Source organism: Callithrix jacchus, chromosome 9 (genome assembly GCF_049354715.1).
Source record: "Callithrix jacchus isolate 240 chromosome 9, calJac240_pri, whole genome shotgun sequence".
Lineage (NCBI taxonomy): Eukaryota > Metazoa > Chordata > Mammalia > Primates > Cebidae > Callithrix > Callithrix jacchus.
In genome coordinates, this window is record NC_133510.1 from 64,918,169 (window position 1) to 64,938,752 (window position 20,584).

Below are 20,584 nucleotides of genomic sequence, written 5' to 3' on the forward strand. Positions count from 1 at the left end.
GCAGCCATGAAACTCTGCACTGGGGCTCCAGGAACAGAGTCCCAAGACACCACTCTGCCTTCCTAGACCTCTGGGCCTATAACAGGAGTGGCACCCTCAAAGATCTCTGAAATGCATTTGGGTCTTTCTTCATTGTCTTGAGGAATAGCACCTGGCTCCCTTCTAGCTGTGCTAATCTTCTTGGCTACATTCCTCTTCTGAATGCACTTTTTCATTCTTCATGTGGCCATGCTGACAGTTTCCAAATCCTTACACTCTGCTTTCCTATTAATGTAAATTTTCTTTTTCTTTTTTTTAGGTCCCCGCTGAGGAAGGTGTCCTTTAATGGGTGAAGCTTGTGCTAGGTGAGTAAGACTTGGAGCCTGTGCTCAGACACTCTCAGTCTAATTGTTAAATAAGACATATAAATAACTTATTATACTATAAGATGTAGTGGAGCAAGACTACCCTGACAGTTGAAAGGCGGAGGGATTTATTTGGACCATAAGAATTAGGGAAGGCTACAGAGGAGGATTTTGTGCTGGGGTTTGAAGGTTGAATAAGAACTTTTAAAGGTTTTTTTTTTTTGCATATAAAAAAATATACACTCACTATGTATTTTTTGTTTTTTTGGAAGAAAGCAAAAGTCAGACCTTATATACTTGTCCTGAATAGCATTCTTCAACTGATAGCAAATAACTACTTTCCTAAATTGGACTCAAAATATGACTGGAGATTTTTGCCCTAACATGTGTAGCTGTGTGCTTTTTTTTTTTTTTTTTTTTTTGAAAGAAAGAAAGAGAAAGAGAAAAGGGGGAGAGAGAACAGGAGTCTTGCTCTATTGCCCAGGCTGGAATGCAATCTAAAAATAGGTATTAAAAACTTCTTTTATGCTGATAATTGTGCTTAACAGCAGAGACAGGAAGGAATAAGGAAAGAAAATAACAAACAAACAGCCAACCAATATTTCATTTAAATCTGTGAAATGCTGTGCAAATGCTGAAGAGTGATTTGCTTCCATTTATGTGGTCACTTTCAAAATAGGTGTAATGTGATAATGAGAAAAACGTATGTTCTGTGGACCTGGGGTGAAGAATTCTATAAATATTCACTGAGTTTACTTGTTCCAGGTCTGAGTTCAAATCATAAATGTCCCTGTTAATTTTCTATCTCGTTGATCTGTCGAATATTAACAATGTGGTGTCAAAGTCTCCCGCTATTATTGTGCGGGAGTCCAAGTCTCTTTATAAGTCATTGAAAACTTGTCTTATGTATTGGGTGCTCCTCTATTGGGTGCATATATATTTATGATCATTGACTCCTCTTGTTGCATTGATCCTTTTATCATTATGTAATGTCCTTCTTTGTTTCTTTTAGTCTTTGTTACTATTGTAGGCTATTTTGTCAGAGAGGAAAGTTACAACTCCTGTTTTTTGTTTGTTTGTTTTGTTTTGTTTCTCTCCATTTGATTGGTGAGTCTTCCTCCGACCTTTTGTTTTGAGTCTTTGTGTGTCCTTGCTTATGAGATGGATCTGGATACAGAGTGCAGATATGTTTTGACTTTTTATTCAATTTGCGTGTCTGTGTCTTTGATTGGGGCGTTTGATTCATTTAAATTCAGGATTGATATTGATATTTGTGAGTTTAATATTGTCATTTAATGCTGGCTGGCTATTTTGCCCTTTAGGTGATATAGATTCTTCATTATGGAGATACTCTTTACCTTTTGGTAAGTTTTTGGGATGACTGATACTGGTTGTTCCTTTCTGTGTGTAATGCTTCTTTCAGAAGCAGGCCTGGTGGTGATGAAATTTCTGAGTGCTTGCTTGTTCATGAAAAATTTTATTTTTCCTTCATTTATAAAGCTTAGTTTGGCTGGATATGAGATTCTGGGTTGAAAATTCTTTTCTTCGAGGTTATTGAATATTGACCCCCACTCTCTTCTAGTTTGTAGGGTTTCTGCTGAGAGATCTGCTGTAAGTCTGATAGGCTTCCTTTTATGGGTAACCTAACCTTTCTCTCTAGCTGTCCTTAGAATTTTCTCCTTTATTTCAGCCCTGGTGAATCTAACAATTATGTGTCTTGGGGTTCCTCTACTTGAGGAATATCTTTGTGGTGTTCTCTGTATTACCTGGAGTTGAGTATTGTCCCACCTTACTAGGTTGGGGAAGTTTTCCTGAGTAATATCCTGAAGAATATTTTCCAGCTTGGATTCATTCTCTTCATGACATTCAGGTACACCTATCAAATGTAAATTAGGTCTTTTCACATAGTCCCATATTTCTTGGAGACTTTGCTCATTCCTTTTTACTTTTTCTTCTTTAATCTTGTCTTCTCATTTCATTTCATTAAGTTGGTCTTCGACCTCTGATATCCTTTCTTCTGCTTGATCAATTTGAGTGTTAAAACCTATGCATACTTCACGGAGTTCTTGTATTGTGTTCTTTAGTTCCATTAATTCACTTATATTCCTCTCTAAATTGTCTATTCTCATTAGGATTTCGTCAAACCTTTTTTCAAAGTTCTTAGTTTTTTTACATTGGGCTAGAACATGTTCTTTTAACTCACAGAAGTTTCTTATTGTCCACCTTCTGAAGCCTGATTCTGTTAATGGAATGCACTCGTTCTCCATCAGGCCTTGTTCCCTCGTTGATGAGGAACTGTGATCCTCTGTAGAGGGAGAGGCATTCTGATTTTGGGTATTCTCATAACCAGCCTTTTTATGCTGGTTTCTTCCCATCACTGTAAATTTATCCACCTGTCGTCTTTGTAATTACCAGCTTTCAAATTAGGTCTCTGAGTGGGCATCCAACTTGTTAATTCCCAGCATTGAAATCTGAGCAACCCACTGTGCCGGCTAAAACAGTGGCATCAAGATTCTTGGTGATTTTCTGTCCGGGAGTCTCCAATCTGGCTTCTCTCCTGAATCCCTTCTTCAGTCAGCTCCAAACGTTGGCCAAAAGGGGAACCAGTCCCGTTTACTCTGCACTGAGAACCACCGCTCCAGGGCACTGGCAAAACTGCTGCGCCGGCTGCAAGAGTCACAGTGGCGACCCTTGGGGCTCCTCCGCTGGGAATCTCCTGGCCCTTGAGCAACAAAAATTCGTCTGAAAGTGTGGCGTCCTCTCGTTCTCTGCACTTTCACTGGGAGCCACAAGCCTGAGCTGCTAGTGATTGGCCATCTTGGATCTCTGTACATTTTCTTTATACTTGTCTTTGAATTATTTCTTTGCTCCCAAATCTCAGCATAAGTGGTCAAAATTAACCATGCACCTCCTTGTACATTTTGCTTAGAAATTTCTTCTGCAGATACTCTAGTTTGTCACTCTCAAGTTTGGCCTTCCACAAAGCCCTCAAGCGTAGACACGGTTCAGCCAAGTTCTTGACAGTTTATAACAAGAACGGTCTTTATTACAGTTTCCAATACCTTATTCCTCAGTTTCATCTGAAATCTCATCAGAATGGTCTTACTCTTCATATTTCAACTAGAATTCTGGTCACAATCACTTAACTAATCTCCAAGGAGTTTCAAACTTTCCGTAGCTTTTTTGTCTTCTAGGCCCTCACCAGTATCTAGACTTTTTCTATCCTGCTCCTCAGAATTCTTCCAGCCTCTCCATCACCCAGTTCCAAAGCCACTTCCATATTTTCAGGTATTTGTTATCAGCAACAACCCCAGTCCTAGTACCAATCACCTCTTAAGGGCCCCACCTTTCAATACTGGTTCATTGGGGATTCAGTTTTAGGATGAGTTTTGGAGGGAACAAGCATTCAAACCATAGCACATCCCATCTGATTTTTCTCCTCTATCCTGGGTGTGGGGAGCTTTCAGTCTGGACTCTGTTTTACATGAATGAAGAATGATATTCCTACTTTCCTTCCACCACCTCCACCACAGGTCTCCATTTCTGAGAACAGTGCCAAGGAAACAAAAGGAACTCTTAGGAACAAGTCCCTTCTGAGCACAGATCATAGTCAAAACTGAGCAAACAGAGCATTTCATATTCACATGGCCATGGGTTGGATTTTGTCCCCCAAAAAGCTTTGCTGACATCCTTATCCCCAGTACCTCAAAATGTGACCTTATCTGAAAATAGGGTCATTGCATATGTAATTAGTTGAGATCTAACTGGAGTAGTGTAAGCTCCTAATTCAATATAACTGTTATCTTTACAAGAAGAGAAACATTTGGACACAAAGACACAGAGAGGAGAAAATATGAATATGCACAAGGGTAGACTGCCACATGACCACAGAGGCAGGGACTGAAATGACACATCTGTACAACAAGGAATGACAAGAACTTCCAGCAAACAGCAGAAGCTAAAAGATGCAAGGAAGCATTCTCGCCTGTAGGTTTCAGGAAGAAATGGCCTGCTGACATCTGGATTTTGGACTTCTAGCCTCCAGAACTGTGACGGGATACGTTTATGCTGTTTTAAGCCACCCAGTCTGTGGTGCTTTGTTATGGTAGCCCCAAGAAACTAATAACCCCCCTCATTCCCAAATTCACTTTCTCAGCAAACTACGGCTTCTCCTAATTCCCAGTTTACATGGGCTCAGGAACTCCAGACTCCCTTTAGCACTGGCTGGACCAGACATTTCTCAGTGTACGGGTAGAGAGAAAACTTTCCCTTCACTTGTTGAAGGTTAGCTGACAAAAGGCAAATTCATAGGAGAAAAAACAAATTCTTAGTAACATGTGCAGGAGGGAAGTGATTTCCCTCCAACCCAATGGACTAGAGATGCTTATACAACCTTTTTCTTAAAGGAAAAGGAGATGGAAAAGTAGAGATAATTTTAGGGAAGTAATAAACTATTTTTAGGGAAATTCAATGGGCTTGAGTAACATACAGTGTGGCCTGGAACAAAGTCTGTTAAGCCTGCAAAGCAGACAGTGGTTTGTGGCAAGTCTGTCTGGTTGTACTGACAGACTTCAGTCTTTCTTCCTGAGATAGGAATTCAGTTACTAAATTCATATCTTAAGAAGAAAGACAGAGAAGGGACCAGAGGTCACTGTTTTCTCCTTTGGCTTGTCCAGACTTTAGGCGGATAAGGAGCTTCAGAGAACAACTTCATTCTGTGCTTTAGGAAAGACAGAAGATTGAGAGACAGCAGGCACTGGGTGGAGAAGGGGGCACAGGGAGGTCAGGGAGTCCTTGAGGCTTCTTCAGTTCAGCGTGTCAGAGGGTCATATTTTGGGGCACTGGTTTCTGAGCCCCAACAGAAGAAAATAATCCCACTCCAAAGAACAAGAATCTCTCATATCTCAAGCGAGCAGAATTTCCTGGGGTGGGCTCAGGCCACTCTGGGAAAGTGCTCTGAGCCCTCCAATCAATCCAACAGACACAGGATCTGCTCCAAGGCAGAAGGATAGACAAGTAAAGCTCAGGAAACAGAAATCCATCCAGATCAAGAAAGCCATCTAAAGGCTGCAGTCCTCTCACTCTACCTGACATCAGACCCACCTTTAAGTAAAGCAGATGGGATGGGCAATCCTGGGACCAAGGAGGGCATGTGAGGAGTGGCTGCCTGGATACCAGCAGGGGACACCCCCAACTGCAGCTCCGGTTGGCTCCACCAGAGCTGAGGTGTTGAGCTACAGCGTTTCCTGGGGAGCTCCGTATGAACCAAGCATATCTCTACCCCACTTCATGACTTGGTATCTGGGTCTTCTTTGTAGAACATAGTTTCCACGACCCCACAGAGGCTGCTCCTGCCTGGAGCCTGTGGACCATGCATCCTTCACTCCCCTCTTCCAGAGGGAAGAGCTTAGCTGCAGAGGTTGGAATAGAAGGGAGTGAAAAAAAAAAAGACAAATTACAAAGGGAACAGGATTTAGGGGATTTTCAAGACAGGGTATGGAGCAGAGAGGGCCCAGGACCAGACAGTAAAGAATATTTCAGTTAATAAATGCCTGGACTATGAGGGAAGGGCCAATAGGAATGCTGGTGAGAAAGTTCCTAATGAATGAAATGAACTGGGAGGTAAAATTAGGAAGTGCTCATCCTATCTCAGGCATGTAAAGACCTCATGGGCTAAGAATTAGGAATAAACCTCATAGGCAACTGCATTCCAAATGACCTGCTCCAGTCTGCTTTCTTTTTTTTTTTTTTTTTTCTGAGACAGAGTCTTGCTCTGTCCCCAGGCTGGAGTGCAGTGGTGTGATCTTGGCTCACTGCAACCTCTGCCTGCCAGGCTCAAGCAATTCTCCTGCCTCAGCCTCCCAAGTAGCTGGGACTACAGGCGTGCACCACCATGCCCAGCTAATTTTTGTATTTTTCGTAGAGATGGGTTTTCACCATGTTAGCCAGGATAGTCTCAATCTCTTGACCTTGTGATCTGCCCACCTCGGCCTCCCGAAGTGCTGGGATTACAAACCTGAGCCACTGCGCCTGGCCCCAGTCTGCTTTCTAAACTCATTTGTCCTATTCCCTTTATGCACCCTCTCCACAAGTCACAATGAACAACTTCCTGTTTCACAATAGTTTCCTCTCCTGGTTGTTACATTCCCACCCTGGAATAACCCTTCCACCTTCTTCACCTTTTCTGAAGTGTACCCTCCCTCCTGCTCTTTACCATTCCCCACTCACCCAAGCCACCATCATCTTCCACCTGGATTTCCGTAATTTCCTCTTACCCAGACTCCCTGCCTCCATCCTTGCCCCTCCCCCTGGTCTCTTCCCAACACAGCAGCCCTTATAAAATGATAGTTCCTGTTACTTCGTAACCCCACTCTGCTGAGAACCCTCCAAAGGCTTCCCATGTCACTCGGAGAAAAAGATGATCTTTACCATGACCTGCAAGACCCTCTTGAATCTACCCACCGTTTCTTCTCCGGCCTCCTCCCTGGTACTGTCCCCTTTCACTCTGCTCCATTTGCACGAGTCTCCTTGCTGTTTCTTAAACACATTAGTTGTGTTTCTGCCTCAAGGACTTTGCTTTTCCTTCCTAGAACACTCTTCCCCGGGTAATGATATGGCTCGTTCCTTCACTTCCTTCACATCTTTGCTCAAATGCCACCTTTTCAGGGAGGCCTTTCCTGGTCAGCCTTTCAAAAATTGCAACTTCCCTCTGCATTTTTCCTGCTTTATTTTTGTCATTAGCATTTCCCACTGTGTGATACACTATATAATTTACTATTTATTTCCTGTTTTCTTCACTAGAAGGCATGTGCCATGAAGGCAGGTGTATTAGTCCATTTTTACACTGCTGATAAAGACATACCCAAGACTGGACAATTTAAAAAAAAAAAGATGTTTATTGGACTTACAATTCCATATGGCTGGGAAGGCCCCACAATCATGGTGGAAGGTAAAAGGCATGTCTCACATGGTGGCAGACAAGAGACGAGACCTTGTACAGAGAAGCTCCCCTTTTTAAAACTATCAGATCTCGTGAGACTTATTCACGATCATGAGAACAGCACAGGAAAAATTTGCCCCCATGATTGAATTACATCCCACAAGGTCCCGGGAATTCAGGATGAGAATTGGGTGGGGACACAGCCAAACAACATCATTCTGCCCCTGGCCCCTCCCAAATCTCATGTCCTTGCATTTCAAAACCAATCATGCCTCCCCAACAGTCCCCCAAAGTCTTAACTCATTTCAGCATTAACTCAAAAGTCCACAATCCAGGGTCTCATCTGAAACAAGGCAAGTCCCTTCCACCTATGAGTTTGTAAAAGCAAGTTAGTTACTTCCTAGATACAGTGTGGGTACAGGCACTGGGTAAACACAGCCATTCCAAATGGGAGAAATTGGCCAAAACAAAAGGGCTACAGGCCCCATGCAAGTCTGAAAACCAGCAGGACAGCCAACCTCTGTCTGCTACCCAGTTCCAAAGTCACTTCCACATTTTCAGGTATCTTTTCAGCAACTCCCCACTCTACTGCATTAATCAGTGCTAATACAGTACCAATTTACTGTATTGGTACATTTTCATGATGCCAATAAAGACATACCTGAGACTTGGCAATTTACAAAAGAAAGAGGTTTATTGGACTTACAGTTCCACTTGGCTGGGAAGGCCTCACAATCATGGCAGGAGGTGAAAGGCAAATCTCACATGGTGGCAGAGAAGAGAAGAGAGCTTGTGCAGGGAAACTCCCCTTTTTAAACCCGTCCGATGTCGTAAGATTTATTCACTATTATCAGAACAGCACAGGAAAGGCCTGCCCCTATGATAGAATTACCTCCCACCGGGCCCCTCCCACAACAAGCGGAAATTCAAAATGAGATTTGGGTGGGCAAATCTGAAGGGATTTCTGTCTGTTTGTTTACTTTTGTATCCCCAGTGCCTAGAACAGTGCCTGGAACACAGAAGGCACCCAAGAAACATTGGTTCAATGTTGAATGAGTTCACTCACTTCCACCCACCTCCTCATTTGTGTTACCTCCTCATTTGTGTTCTGTGAGATGAATGTTTCCATCCTCTCTGTTCTCAGAATATGCATTTGCATGTCTGCTACAATACCTCTTCACCAGAGAGCAACACTTCAAAAGTAGGTCCAGGTGGAATTCATCTCAGAATGCCTAACACTTGGCAGGTGACAGGTGGTTAACTAGTTGTCTGTGTACTGAATGAAGGAGATGCAGGCTCTGGTATTACCTGCCTACAGCACCCTCAACATTCCCCAGGTCCTTCCTCCTCAAAGGAGAGAAAACTTCAACCATTTCACATTCACAAATCGGTAACTTTGGACACACTGTGATTATAACAAAGCCTGATGAAGGGGCGAGAGTGAACCCCAGATACTGTTTCAGAGAAAACCCCAGTCCCCATGAAATCCCTTCCCACCCCAGGGACAATGGCAGCAATCCAAAGGGCCTACGAGAAACAAGGAACAGATAGCTCCCCCTTGTGGCACAGGCCTGTAGACTGCGTGACTTTATTGTGAGGAGAGGGTGGACCCTGGAATGAACTACTCAGGGCATACACAAACACATCTGTCCCAGATGGAAGGCTGAGCACAGCCTTCTACCTCCCTTCCCACTCAATGTTTCATGAAATGACTGAAAATACTGATTTAATGAAGAACAAGCTAATTCTGGGTTCATAGTTGTTTTCTTGCTTTCTGAGGTTATGGAAGTTTTAACATTCAGATATGGATGATATTCTAAATAAATTATATACAAATTAACAGAGAAAACATTCAATAACACAGTTCTAAATATAAGTTTAAAAAATAAAGATATATCTACTAATTTTTAATCTCTGAAACCAACTGAATTTTACAAGGAAAATTAATGCAGATATGTAAATTCCATCTTAGATGAAAATAGAAAGCCCTTACAACCCCAAATAACACTTTCTTTGAAGAAATTCTGCCAATTCCAGTGAAACTGGAACCCAATGGAGGGAGGATGCTGACACAGTATCCCATAATAACAGACCATGGGCAGAGCTGGCAATACGCAGACTTCTCTGAAGTACATGACACACCCAGAAGACCAAAAGCAAGGTCACCTTGTTTGTAACCGGAGCAACCATATGTATAATGACTGCTCTGAAAAAGAACTAAACCCACGGAACAGGAAACATAAGCAAAAAAAGATTTCTTAAAAATAAAACTTTAGACAGAAGCAGTGGCGCACGCCTGTAATCCCAGCGACTCTGAAGGCTGAGGCAGGAGGATCACTTCAACCCAGGAGTTCTATACCAGCCTGCACATAGTGTGACTCTGTTTCAATAGAAAGGAAGGATGGAAAGAAGGAAGAGGGAGGCAGGGCAGGAAAAAAGGGAGGGAGGGAGGGAGGGAGGGAGGGAGGGAGGGAGGGAGGGAGGGAGGGAAAGAGATGGAAGAAAACTTGAATCTAGCAGAGGGCGGGGGAAACAAGGAGTTGTTTAATAAATGTAATTTCAGTTTTTCAAGATGCAAAAGTTCTGGAGATTGGTTATACAACAACATGATTATACTTAACACCATTGAACTGTACACTTAATGGTTGAGCTGGTAGATTTTCTGTTATGTGTATTTTACCACAACTAAAAATTTTAATTTAAAAAAATAAACTGAATCTACAGATTGGAAGAAAAGACTGATTCAAAAAGATCAGTTGTAAGAACTGGCCTAATAGAGTTTCTTACCTTCAAAGATAAAGAAAGAATCATCTGGGCAACCAGGCAAAACTATCAACACATGGACTGAAGGAAAAAAAATTAAATCAGGCTGGCTTGTGACTTCAACATCAAAAGACCGTGGAGAAATTCCCACAGAGCCTTCTGGGAGAAGGAAGATGATATCCAAGCATTTTGTCTTAAGTCAAACTATTTTGCCAGGCTAAGACAATAGACAAATACTTTCAAGCATGAAACAATTGAAGAAATGCCATTCTATGGGCCCTTTTAAAAAACCTTTAGAAGATAAGCTTCAGGCAGCCAAGAGATAAATGGAGAAAATGAGGTAAAAGTATTAGCTATGAGTGCTAAATCCATTTTAATGCAGGACAAAGCTAAAACTACTGCAGAAATTATGGTTACAGAGCAGGGGGTAAATGTTATAAACTATGAGAATGTAACAAAAACTCAGCATACGAATGGAAGAGAAAGAGGGAATTCATATAAATAGGTAGACTTTACAACTTTTATAGCTGAAGGATCAAAAAATATTTTAATGTGCTAAATCAAATAATCAATGCATAAAGTATATTACTAGAAGAATTCATAATAATATAATCCATGAAAACCAGATGATGAAAAGGAGGGGGAAGGAGAAAGTAGAAGTTTACTATTTTAATAGTTGGTACTAGAAGTCCACTCTGAATAAATAAAGATTTGAGTACATCCTTTGAAGTTATGACTATGAAGATAATCAATAGGACTATAAACAAACTATAAATCTTTCATATTATCAGAACCATATATAAAAAGAAAAAAACACATATCATATACCAAAATATAAATTTCAAATTGTTAAAATAAAAGGATGGCATTAAGAAGATATAACTAGTACAAACACGCCTTTCAAATGAACAAAGAAAAATAGGACAAATTCATGTCATAAAACGCAAGAGTCTCAGATTAGATCATAAAGCAAATCAAACTATAAACAATGGACTCAAGAATATTAAACACCAAGAACAATGGAACTGCTTTACTTTGCCTCCCTTTCTGCCTGCCTATATTCTTGCCTTACTTTTTGATTAATTCAATTTAAAAGCCAGTAGGCAGAGCTGAGCAAGGCAGGCATCTGCATGAGCAGGGAGTGGGGGATTACGAGGAAGGCAGAACAGGGTGCTGGGACAGGAGATAAGAAGAGCATCTACCACGGGCACAGGAGGTGAAGGGGAGTGGTGACCTGGCATGGGGCGTCAGGGCCTGAGCAGGATGAGAAGGGCACCCATCCAGCCTGATATGGGGGGTTGCAGCTCAAACAGGGTGAGGGGGTCTTGGTGGTACAGGATGACTGAGCCTGAACAATGTGGTGCTAGATTGGAATTGGCGGTAAAGGTAAGAACTCATGGTCTTTGATATATAAATAGATGTTGAAATACACATAGATGTAAATGGGCATATATAATTTATTCATAGGAATGCACATAGATACATACATACATATATAAGTACACAGATATATTTCATAGCCTGACCACTGGGAGACCTGGAAGCAGTAACATCCTAAGAAAAATGAGCATATATAGAGCCTATATCTTCTTTTCCAAAAACCATTAAAAGAACAGGGATCCTTGGAGAAATGGCTAATACCAGGGGTAGGGCAGAGAAAGTACATGATAAGGCTGGAACAACTGGTTGTACCAGAAAGTAATAAAATGCTCAGAAAATGATGGAGACATATCAAAAGAATACAAAATCTAATGAGAAGGTTACCTTAATCCCAATAGTATTGAATTATCCCAGGCTACCAAAATTCAGTGGAAAGGAAAAAGATTATAACAGAGAGAGAGAGAGAGAGAGAGGAAATGAAAAAGGAAGAAAAAAGGAAAAGAGAAAAGGAAGGAAAAGAAAGGAAGATTATAAATCATTGAATAAATAGGAAGCCATGAGTCCATACTGATTAAATAAAAATGAATGGATAAATAAATGGGAATGTGAGAAAGGTTTTTCTTATAGTAGAATGGTAACTAATGAATTCAGAAGGAATGACTGAAGTGGAAAATCACTATTCGGCAACCATCAGGGTAATAATTCAACCAGGAAGCATCAATGAGCACTAAAACTAATTGGTCAAAATTTGATAAGGAAAAGGATACTTACATAGTTTCAAACTATCTTTCCACAAAATATTTATTAATTACACTAGAAGAAAAAGAGTAACATCACAGTGGAGACACCTGGCAGACATCACCTTAGTCAGTAACAACACAGAAACTGGATAAATCAAAATCATGAATCATCTGACAGAGTGCAACGCAGAGAGTGCAGCATGACTTCTTGATATTCCCACCAAAAGTGAAGACCCTGAAATTTAATCATGAGGAACATAAGATGAACCCAAATTGGGGACACTCTACACAATAACTGGTCTATAATCCTCAAAAGTGGCAATGTCATGAAAGTCATGGAAAGACTGAGGAACTGCAACAACTAAATGCTATGCATAACCTGGGACTGGAGGGGTCATTATCGAAACAATGGGAAATAGCTAAATGGGGTGTGTAGTTGAGATGGTTATAAGGTATCAGTAGTGTATCAAATATTAATTTCCTAATTCTAGTGATTGCTTTGAGGTTATGACGAAATCTCCCTGTTTTAGAAATTACCAAAAAATTCAATAGAAAAAGAATATTTAAGTAACTCAGAAAGATTAAAAGTCAAAAGATGAGCAAAAACCCACTAAGCAAATGAAAAAAAGCAGAATATTGATCTTATTATCAGTCATTATTTATATCAGAGTAAACATATTACATGAGATGAAGAAGAGTATTTATAAGAATAAAGGTTGTACTCCACACTAAAAACAGACACAAAGATTTCTGCACCTTTTAAAGAGCACCAAAACTTCAGGAAATGCAAAGAGATTCAGAGATGGACAGGCTCTAATTCACCTGTCTCAGGCCATAAAGGTCAAATAAACAAGAAAAGTTTGACTGCAGAGTATCCAAGTAACCTAAACAGTAAAATAGAGTTAATTTAACACTCCTGAAAAACAAGAATATCCTTTCAGTTCAGAAACTTGTGAAAAATGCATCAAAAATTATAGGATAAACAACTATAAGAATAATGGTTAACATATCTATGAAACCTTAAAATGTACCAGGTACTATTCATAAGTACTTTGTAGATCTTAATTCTTTTAATGCCCATAACAACCCCACAATAAAACTTGAGACACAGAGAGATTGCACAAGATGCCTGAGGTCATGCAGCTGATACATGGGAAAACCAGGATTTGAACCCAGGCAGTCTACATCCAGAGTCTACACTCTTAACCAATACTTGAATAAACTCAAAAGTGCAGAAGTGATACAAATGAACATTCCCCAATAATAACACAATAAAACTAGAAATTAAGAGCAGAACTAGGTAATTTTAAAATCTTATCCACATGAGAATTTATAACCCTCTTAATTCTTGATTCAAAGAAGAAAACAAAACCAACATTGCTATATAAAATATAACAATAATGAAAATACTATGCATTAAAATTTATGAGATACAGCTAAAACAGTGTGCATAAGAAATTTCAAAGTCTTAAATATTAACATTAATCAAAAGTTTAAAAATTACTTAAACACCCAACTCAAAAGAACTAAATTTAATAAAAACATAAGGAATAAATTAGTAAACGCAGAAAATAACTAAATAACAGAAAAGTTAAAGAATCTAAATTTAAAATATCCAGAGCTAATTATTTATGTAAAGTAAAAGCTATTATCTAACTTTAAAAAACAGCTAAAGAAGGAAGGCATGGAAGAACCCAGAATAAGAAATGAGAATGGGGACATTACAAAGGTAAAAAGAAAATTCAAATAATGAAAAGATTATTTTGCTTAAAACTGAGTAAGTCAATTTTTAAACATGTGTGAATTGAATTATTTTCTAGAAAAAATATCCAAGAAAACTGACCCTGGACAAGATAAACCACAAACAGGTAAGTTATGATACAAGACACAGAAAATATCAAGTACTGTCACACCAGAAAGTAACAGACTCAGAGAATTTTACAAGTGAATTATCTGTCCCTTTAAGGAACCCAATTTCACTAAACTGTTCCAGAACACAGAGGGGAGGAACCCTTCCAAATACATACTGAAGTCAACAGACCCAACATTAAGGCAAAATTCTAAATGAGATACTATCAATAAAATCTAGCAGCAAGTTGAATCCATGCCAGGAGTGAAAGAACAGTTTGATATTAGGAAATGTATAAATATAATTATATATGCTATATATATGGTTAACAAATATATATGTGTATGCACATTATATATATATATAGTTAACAAATAAAAATCATATGTTATATCCTCACAATGCTCCAAAAGACTGTGACAATAATTCAACATTCACCTTTTAAAGATGATTTTATCATTTAAATGGCAGTGGTAATAAAACCACACTCAAAAAAGTTTGCCACAAAAAGTTCTTCTTAAAAAACAATCAAAGAACGATTCAGATAAATCGATCTAGAAAGATGCCTCAAAAGATATGGGAAATGACAATAATAATTACCTAAAAAATGAAAGAAAGGAAAAAGGACATATCATAAAACTAAATCTATGACATCACAAAAAAAATTCCAGAAAATATTAACATGGCAAGATGTGGAGGAAGAAGACCAAAGGGACACAGCAGCATGAAGTACTTGTCTTTTCAGAGAAGAAATACAGATATGGGGCATCGTATTCCTTCCCACCATATTTCACCAATTTTTTCCACCTGCTTTGCTTGTGTTGAAGGGAGAGGTTTAGGCTAGAAGTCACACATTTAAGACCAATTAATACATATATCAGATATAGACAGGATTTAAAGTTAGCAAATTGAATGAAATGCCCAAAGAACTATAAATAGAAAGAGAACAATGTTTCCTTCAGTACCTAGAGGCTGGAGAAAGTCAGAAAAAAAAAAAAAAAAAAAAAAAAAAACAGCAAAGCAGCAGCAGCCGGTGGGGTAGGAAGAAAGCCAGAAAAATGTGGGTATCCTTGAAGCCAAAGGAAAAAAATGTATTTCCAAGAAGATGAGGTGATGAACTGTGTCAAACGCTCCTGATAGGTAAAGAGATCTAAGGACTGACTAGTAGAATTAGCAATATGGCTATCTTGACAAGAGCAATTTCCATGGGATGGTTTAGGTGAAGCCTGATTTAGAAAGAGTGAGTTTGGTAGGAATTGGCCTAAACGAATACAACCAATCCTTTAATAGGCTTGGTCGGAAAGTGAAGTAAGTCTCCTTAAAGGCATTCTGTTCAATGTCCACCCTAGAGATAAGGGCCCTCAAGGACAATAGACAAAGTAGATCCTCCCAGAAAACAGATGAGGGCTGCCAAATTGGCCAACAAAGAGCACTAATTCAATGCCAGGCAGGGCATCCTTGCTATTTCTGCGCAGCAGAATATTTACTTGAATCACTGGCTACTGGAGAAATTTCCCATCATTCCTTGTTTGATGGAACTTTTCATTTAGTTATAGTCTTCCTTCTCCACTGTTGTATACTGGATGTTTCAATATCTTTTAAACATAGGTCATAGGACATCAAGGAATTACAACTAGGCTTGAGATTGGATCTGCAATTAGGCACAGCAAATAGATGAGAAGCTTTGGGTATCTTCTTTTAGAGAAGGAAGCAATGTGTTTCATCTAGCACAAAAAATTTTAAGTATGTATATGTGATGAGCAGTGTTTATAAATGATGGACAGCCAAAAGTGGAACTATAGCAGACACCTAAAATAAAATGCTGAATGAAGCCAGGCGTATGCGTCACACTTCTAATCCCAATGCTTTGGGAGGCCAAGGTGAGAGGATAGCTGGAGGCCTCACGACCATGTGCTTTTGGGAGCTCAAGATCAGCCTGGGAAACATAAAGAAACCTGTTGCTACCCCAAAAAAAACATGTTTTTAAGTAGTCAGGCATGGTGGTATGCACCTTTATTCCCAGCTACTTGAAAGGCTGGGGTGGGGGATGACTTGGAAATGTGCTGAATAAAATCTCTGTTGTAACTATAGCTACAAGTTGCAAACAGCAAGTGCTGAGTGCTCCGCAACAAGGAGACACCAGAGGCACCAGGACTGATTCAGAAGTCACAGAACTGGTCCCGTCACCATCCTCCTACTCCCCAGCGTGTTTTAAGAACAGGAATGACGATGAAAACATGGGAGATTTATCATGGTCATGAGTTGTCATGCCTTCCCTGCACCCTCAAGCCAAGTAGCAAGGGCTTGGTGCCTGCCAAAAGGAAGAATAAAATCTCATTCCAACTTCAACACCTGCTTGCACAGCAGACTTGCTGATCTGCCCTCTGTGCCTGCTTGAACAGAGGAAAAATATAGAGAACTAGAGGGGGGCGGGGAGCATGATGAGCAGCCTTTCATACTGGTTGGTATGGAAAGCAGGCAAGAGCTTCCCTCGGATTAAACGGATCTTGTGGCTTCAGCCGTCTTGTTGGCATCCCACCAAAAGAGGCAGTCGCTTGACAAGTGGACCCCCGACTCGAGAAGATATAGGGTGGACTGCCAAATGGCTTCTAAGGGTGGTTGAAGGAGAAAACTGTACAGTAGGGAGGTCCCACAGGTGCCCCAAAAACTCACATATGCACCCTTTCCTTGAGACGGCCATCATTTGGCCTCTTGCCACACAGAGGACGTGATCAGCCAGTCTTGGCCCGAGAAGCAGCGTGAGCCGAGAGGAGTCTGAGAGCAATCAGATAAGGATATTTGTTTCTTTTCATTGATTGTCTCTCCTTAAACATGCTGAGAGGAGCAGAGAATGGACCAGAAGGAAGAAAAAGGAGGTGGAGAAAGTGAGTGTTGAATTGGATGTGAAACTGAAATGTTAAATTGGACCTACCCATAGAATATACCTGAGATATTATTAAAGGATTAGAAAGGGAGGTTCCCCAGAGCATTTTTAAGGCAGAAATTAAAGGAAAATAAAACCACTACGTATCTGAACCCCGGGTTCAGATTGTTGAATATGCCCATTAAGTGCTGTTGGTTGGCCTTTTTAACAACCACACCTCTCTTCCTCCTTGTGGACAGACTGATTTTATTCCCTATGCCCCTTTCTCATGGCTGTGTGTTTCTGGGCAGGGAGGCCCCATTAGGAGATGAATCACAATCAGCCAAAGCCAATCAAAGTGGTCCCACTGCCTTTGCCAAAGCCTAGTTGACATGTCACGCAAAGATACTTGATGCCATTCTGGCCAACGAGACATGAGAGAGAGTATACTATCGAGACTCCCAAGAAAGGACTCCTTTGCTCTTAAAAGGTAACACATACCGGAGGAGAAGGGTCATTTTTCTGCCTCTGGAGATTGTGTGGATGTGATACCTGGTGTGGCAGCAGCCAGCTTACTACCCGAAGAGAGGTAGCCAGAAGACCAGGCTCTTGGACAGAGAAGAGTAAGATGGAGAAATGGAAAGAATCTAAGTCCTTTGGGAATTCATTGAGCTGCTGCATTAACCAAGCCTACCTCTAACATTCTTCCATCATGAGATAATGCCTTTTTTATTGCTTGAGCCAAATGAATTGGATGGTTCATTATTCCCAAGTAAGAGCATCCTACCTGAGGCTATGTAGGAAACTGGGTGCTCTGGGTTGCATTTGAAATCTATGTTATGAAGCCAGGACAGCCCTAAACAAGGGCCCCCAGAGTTAAACCCTCCTCCCCACCCCTACAAGGGAATTCGTGGGAATACAAGTCTCCCTAACACATAGATGTGACCATAATGGGTCACAACCACAACCTGTAATGGCTTTCCCTTACTTAGAGTCCTCTTTGTGGATTCGCAAGTCACACGATTACTTCCAGATTCAGAATTCCAAAACGTTTTGATCTCCAGTCTTTCCCAAGAACAACCTTCATCCTCTGACTGTGTGTCTGCCATTTGCATTTCATCTCCCGATGTGCAAGTGGGAAGGATGGCACCTTGACCTTCAGAGTGTCTACCCTCCAACCATCCTGATTTTCTATGGCCCCTTCTCACAGCTCACAGTCTTCACACTGGAATATAACCCCACAGACCAGAGCTAGCTATCAACACAAAGCATTCAATGTGAGAATTGCTTATGTAAGTTGACAGGTGGCTCCTAAGGGCTTTAAGAGGAAAGGAAAAAGCCTACCCATGGATGGGTGAGTGATCACGAGGAATGCCAGGAACTGCAGCTTTCTGTGTACCTGGCCCATCCAGCTCCATACCCACGGCCACTCACCCACTCCCAACCGGCTCATGGGGCTGTATGTGGGACACTGAGCAGCTAGCCCACGTGGGTAACACTCCCAAGGCCCCATCTTCCAGATGGAGAGAGTGTTTTCACAGACTATCCAGGCTGAGCCAAGTCTGGCTCAGAGCTTCCTGCAGAGAAACTGAATATAGCTGGAACAGACATGACAGCAATGGACCCTGAAGACGGGAATAGAGACTCACTCAGAACTACTAGATCCGGACTGGGAACAAGACAGAAGCTGCTCGCCCTCCCCACGTACACCAGGATCCCACGGCAGTGGAACCTCTCTGCAGTTATCTCCCCTCTGCTGGATCTCTCCTGACCCCCTTCTCTAATGACTCTCCCATGTCTAATGTGGACCTGCTCCCTCTGGCTGTGTTACCTACTGAGCTCCCCTGTTGATGGCTTTTTTTCTCCCTATTCTAGTAATGGGATGAAATGAAGTTTGGGAAGTGCTTGAAGGCGGACGCATTGATTTCCTAGAATAGTCAATGGCTTTGTGGGAAACTGCACAGAATGTGTGAAATGGAGTTCCACCAGGAAGCCAAGGATTTTATGGCTGCTGTACTGTGATGTTGACTCTAGTGATGCTTGGTGTGGGTGGGACATTATGGGAAGAACACGGAAATCAAAGCCAAGCAGTTCCAGGTTCAAATCCCAGCCATGCCAGTTGCCATTATGTCACTTTGGTAAATTTACTTGACCTCTCTGAGCCTCAGTTTTCCCAATCTGTCAGACTATCAATACTACCCTGTAGATTTTTATCAGAATTAAATAATACTGCACCTGGCTCAAAGTCAGACCTCACAGGATGCTGGTCTCCTTTTTCCTCTTCTCTTCTCCAGCCCCACTGCCCTAGGGCAGCAGCTTCCATGGTGATGTCCCCCCCCCATCTCTCTCTCTCACTCTGTCACACACTCTCACACTCACACACTCACACATACACACATACACTCTCACACTCACACACTCACACAACCAAAACAGCAGACTCTCTACCTCCCAAAATCCTTACCGACAAAGAAGTTTGAGCTTTTGTGTAGAAGCCATTCTGTCTGCCTAGGGTAGTCCTGTTCTCAGCACCTCTGCATCGGAACTGCCCTGGATGCTGGTTTTAAATGTGGGATCCTGGGCTGCATCCCAGGCCTACTAAATGGAGAGGAAAGGGGATTCAAATGCACTCCCCAGCTGGTTGTGAAGTTTGAGAACAAGCAACCTGATGCTGTTCTTCTTGAAATAAAAATCTCCCGAGAAGGTTTCCAACTCTGTTCCAAGAGGGTGTCAGCTCCTGGAACGGGAGTCCTAGAGATCCTTGGAAATCCATCTGGACTCTCCCTCTCCTGGCTGAGAAAAAGGATGAGGGCCAGAGAGGTGGCCAGGAATGGGAGGGGCAGGAGTTGCTGATCGAAGACCACAGAGTGAGTCCCTGGCAGAGCTAAATCTTGGACCCAGGTGTCCTGACTAAAAGCTAATGATGCTTAAGGAAGAGCGGGTGGAGCTTAAAATAGGCTTTTTGAAGTTTGCAAGACTCACTTAGGTTCCATTAAGTGACAGAAGGAAGGAAGGAAGATCAGGAAGCCATCTCAGCAGGACTCATGGAGTACCAAGCAGAGACCAGCTGGGCTGTGAGCCCCTCCAGCCACTCTGAGGACAGTCACTTTGTCATAGCTTCAGGTCCACGGGGTCCCCTAGACAGGAGTCTTCACCTCTCCCTGCCTCTATCCTGGCCTCTCTCTTCTGTTACTGTTTTTACATCTCTGAGTTTTCTTTCTGTCTCTCTGACTCGAACTTCACTGAGAAGCACCTCATTGGCTTGGTTAGGAACCATCCAGTAGAAAGCCCCGGAAATGGGCAGGTCTCTCACCCAGGCCTCCTGAGAGGCCCTTGTGTCCAGCCTGTCAGTTGTTACCTCTGAATAAAGCCCAGACTTCCTCACAAATAGGAGTGGTTAGGGTAACAGAGACACCCGACCCAAAGTCTGGCATCTTGTGTCCAAAGAACCACCACAACCTCATTTCTCAGAAGGGAGTTATAGGTGTGGCAGACAAGTGGTCACCTCTCCAGGACATGGTTCCCATAACTGAGTACCCAAGATGAGACCACTCTGGGAGGGACAGATCAGGGAGGATGAATGTGGAAAGCCTCGCCTGCTTCTAATCCTAGTCTGAGGCTGGTCTGGAACCTTGGGAGCCAAATTTAGCAAATAAACACAGAACACCCACTTAAATGCAGTTTCAGATATATTTGAGACATACT

General features: G+C 41.5%; 1 protein-coding gene across 2 annotated transcripts in view; it reads right to left on the reverse strand.

The window, feature by feature from the left end:
• Positions 1–20,584, reverse strand: part of MUCL1 (mucin like 1) — a 265,658-nt gene that overhangs the window by 224,579 nt on the left and 20,495 nt on the right. The gene's annotated exons all lie outside the window — the stretch shown is intronic.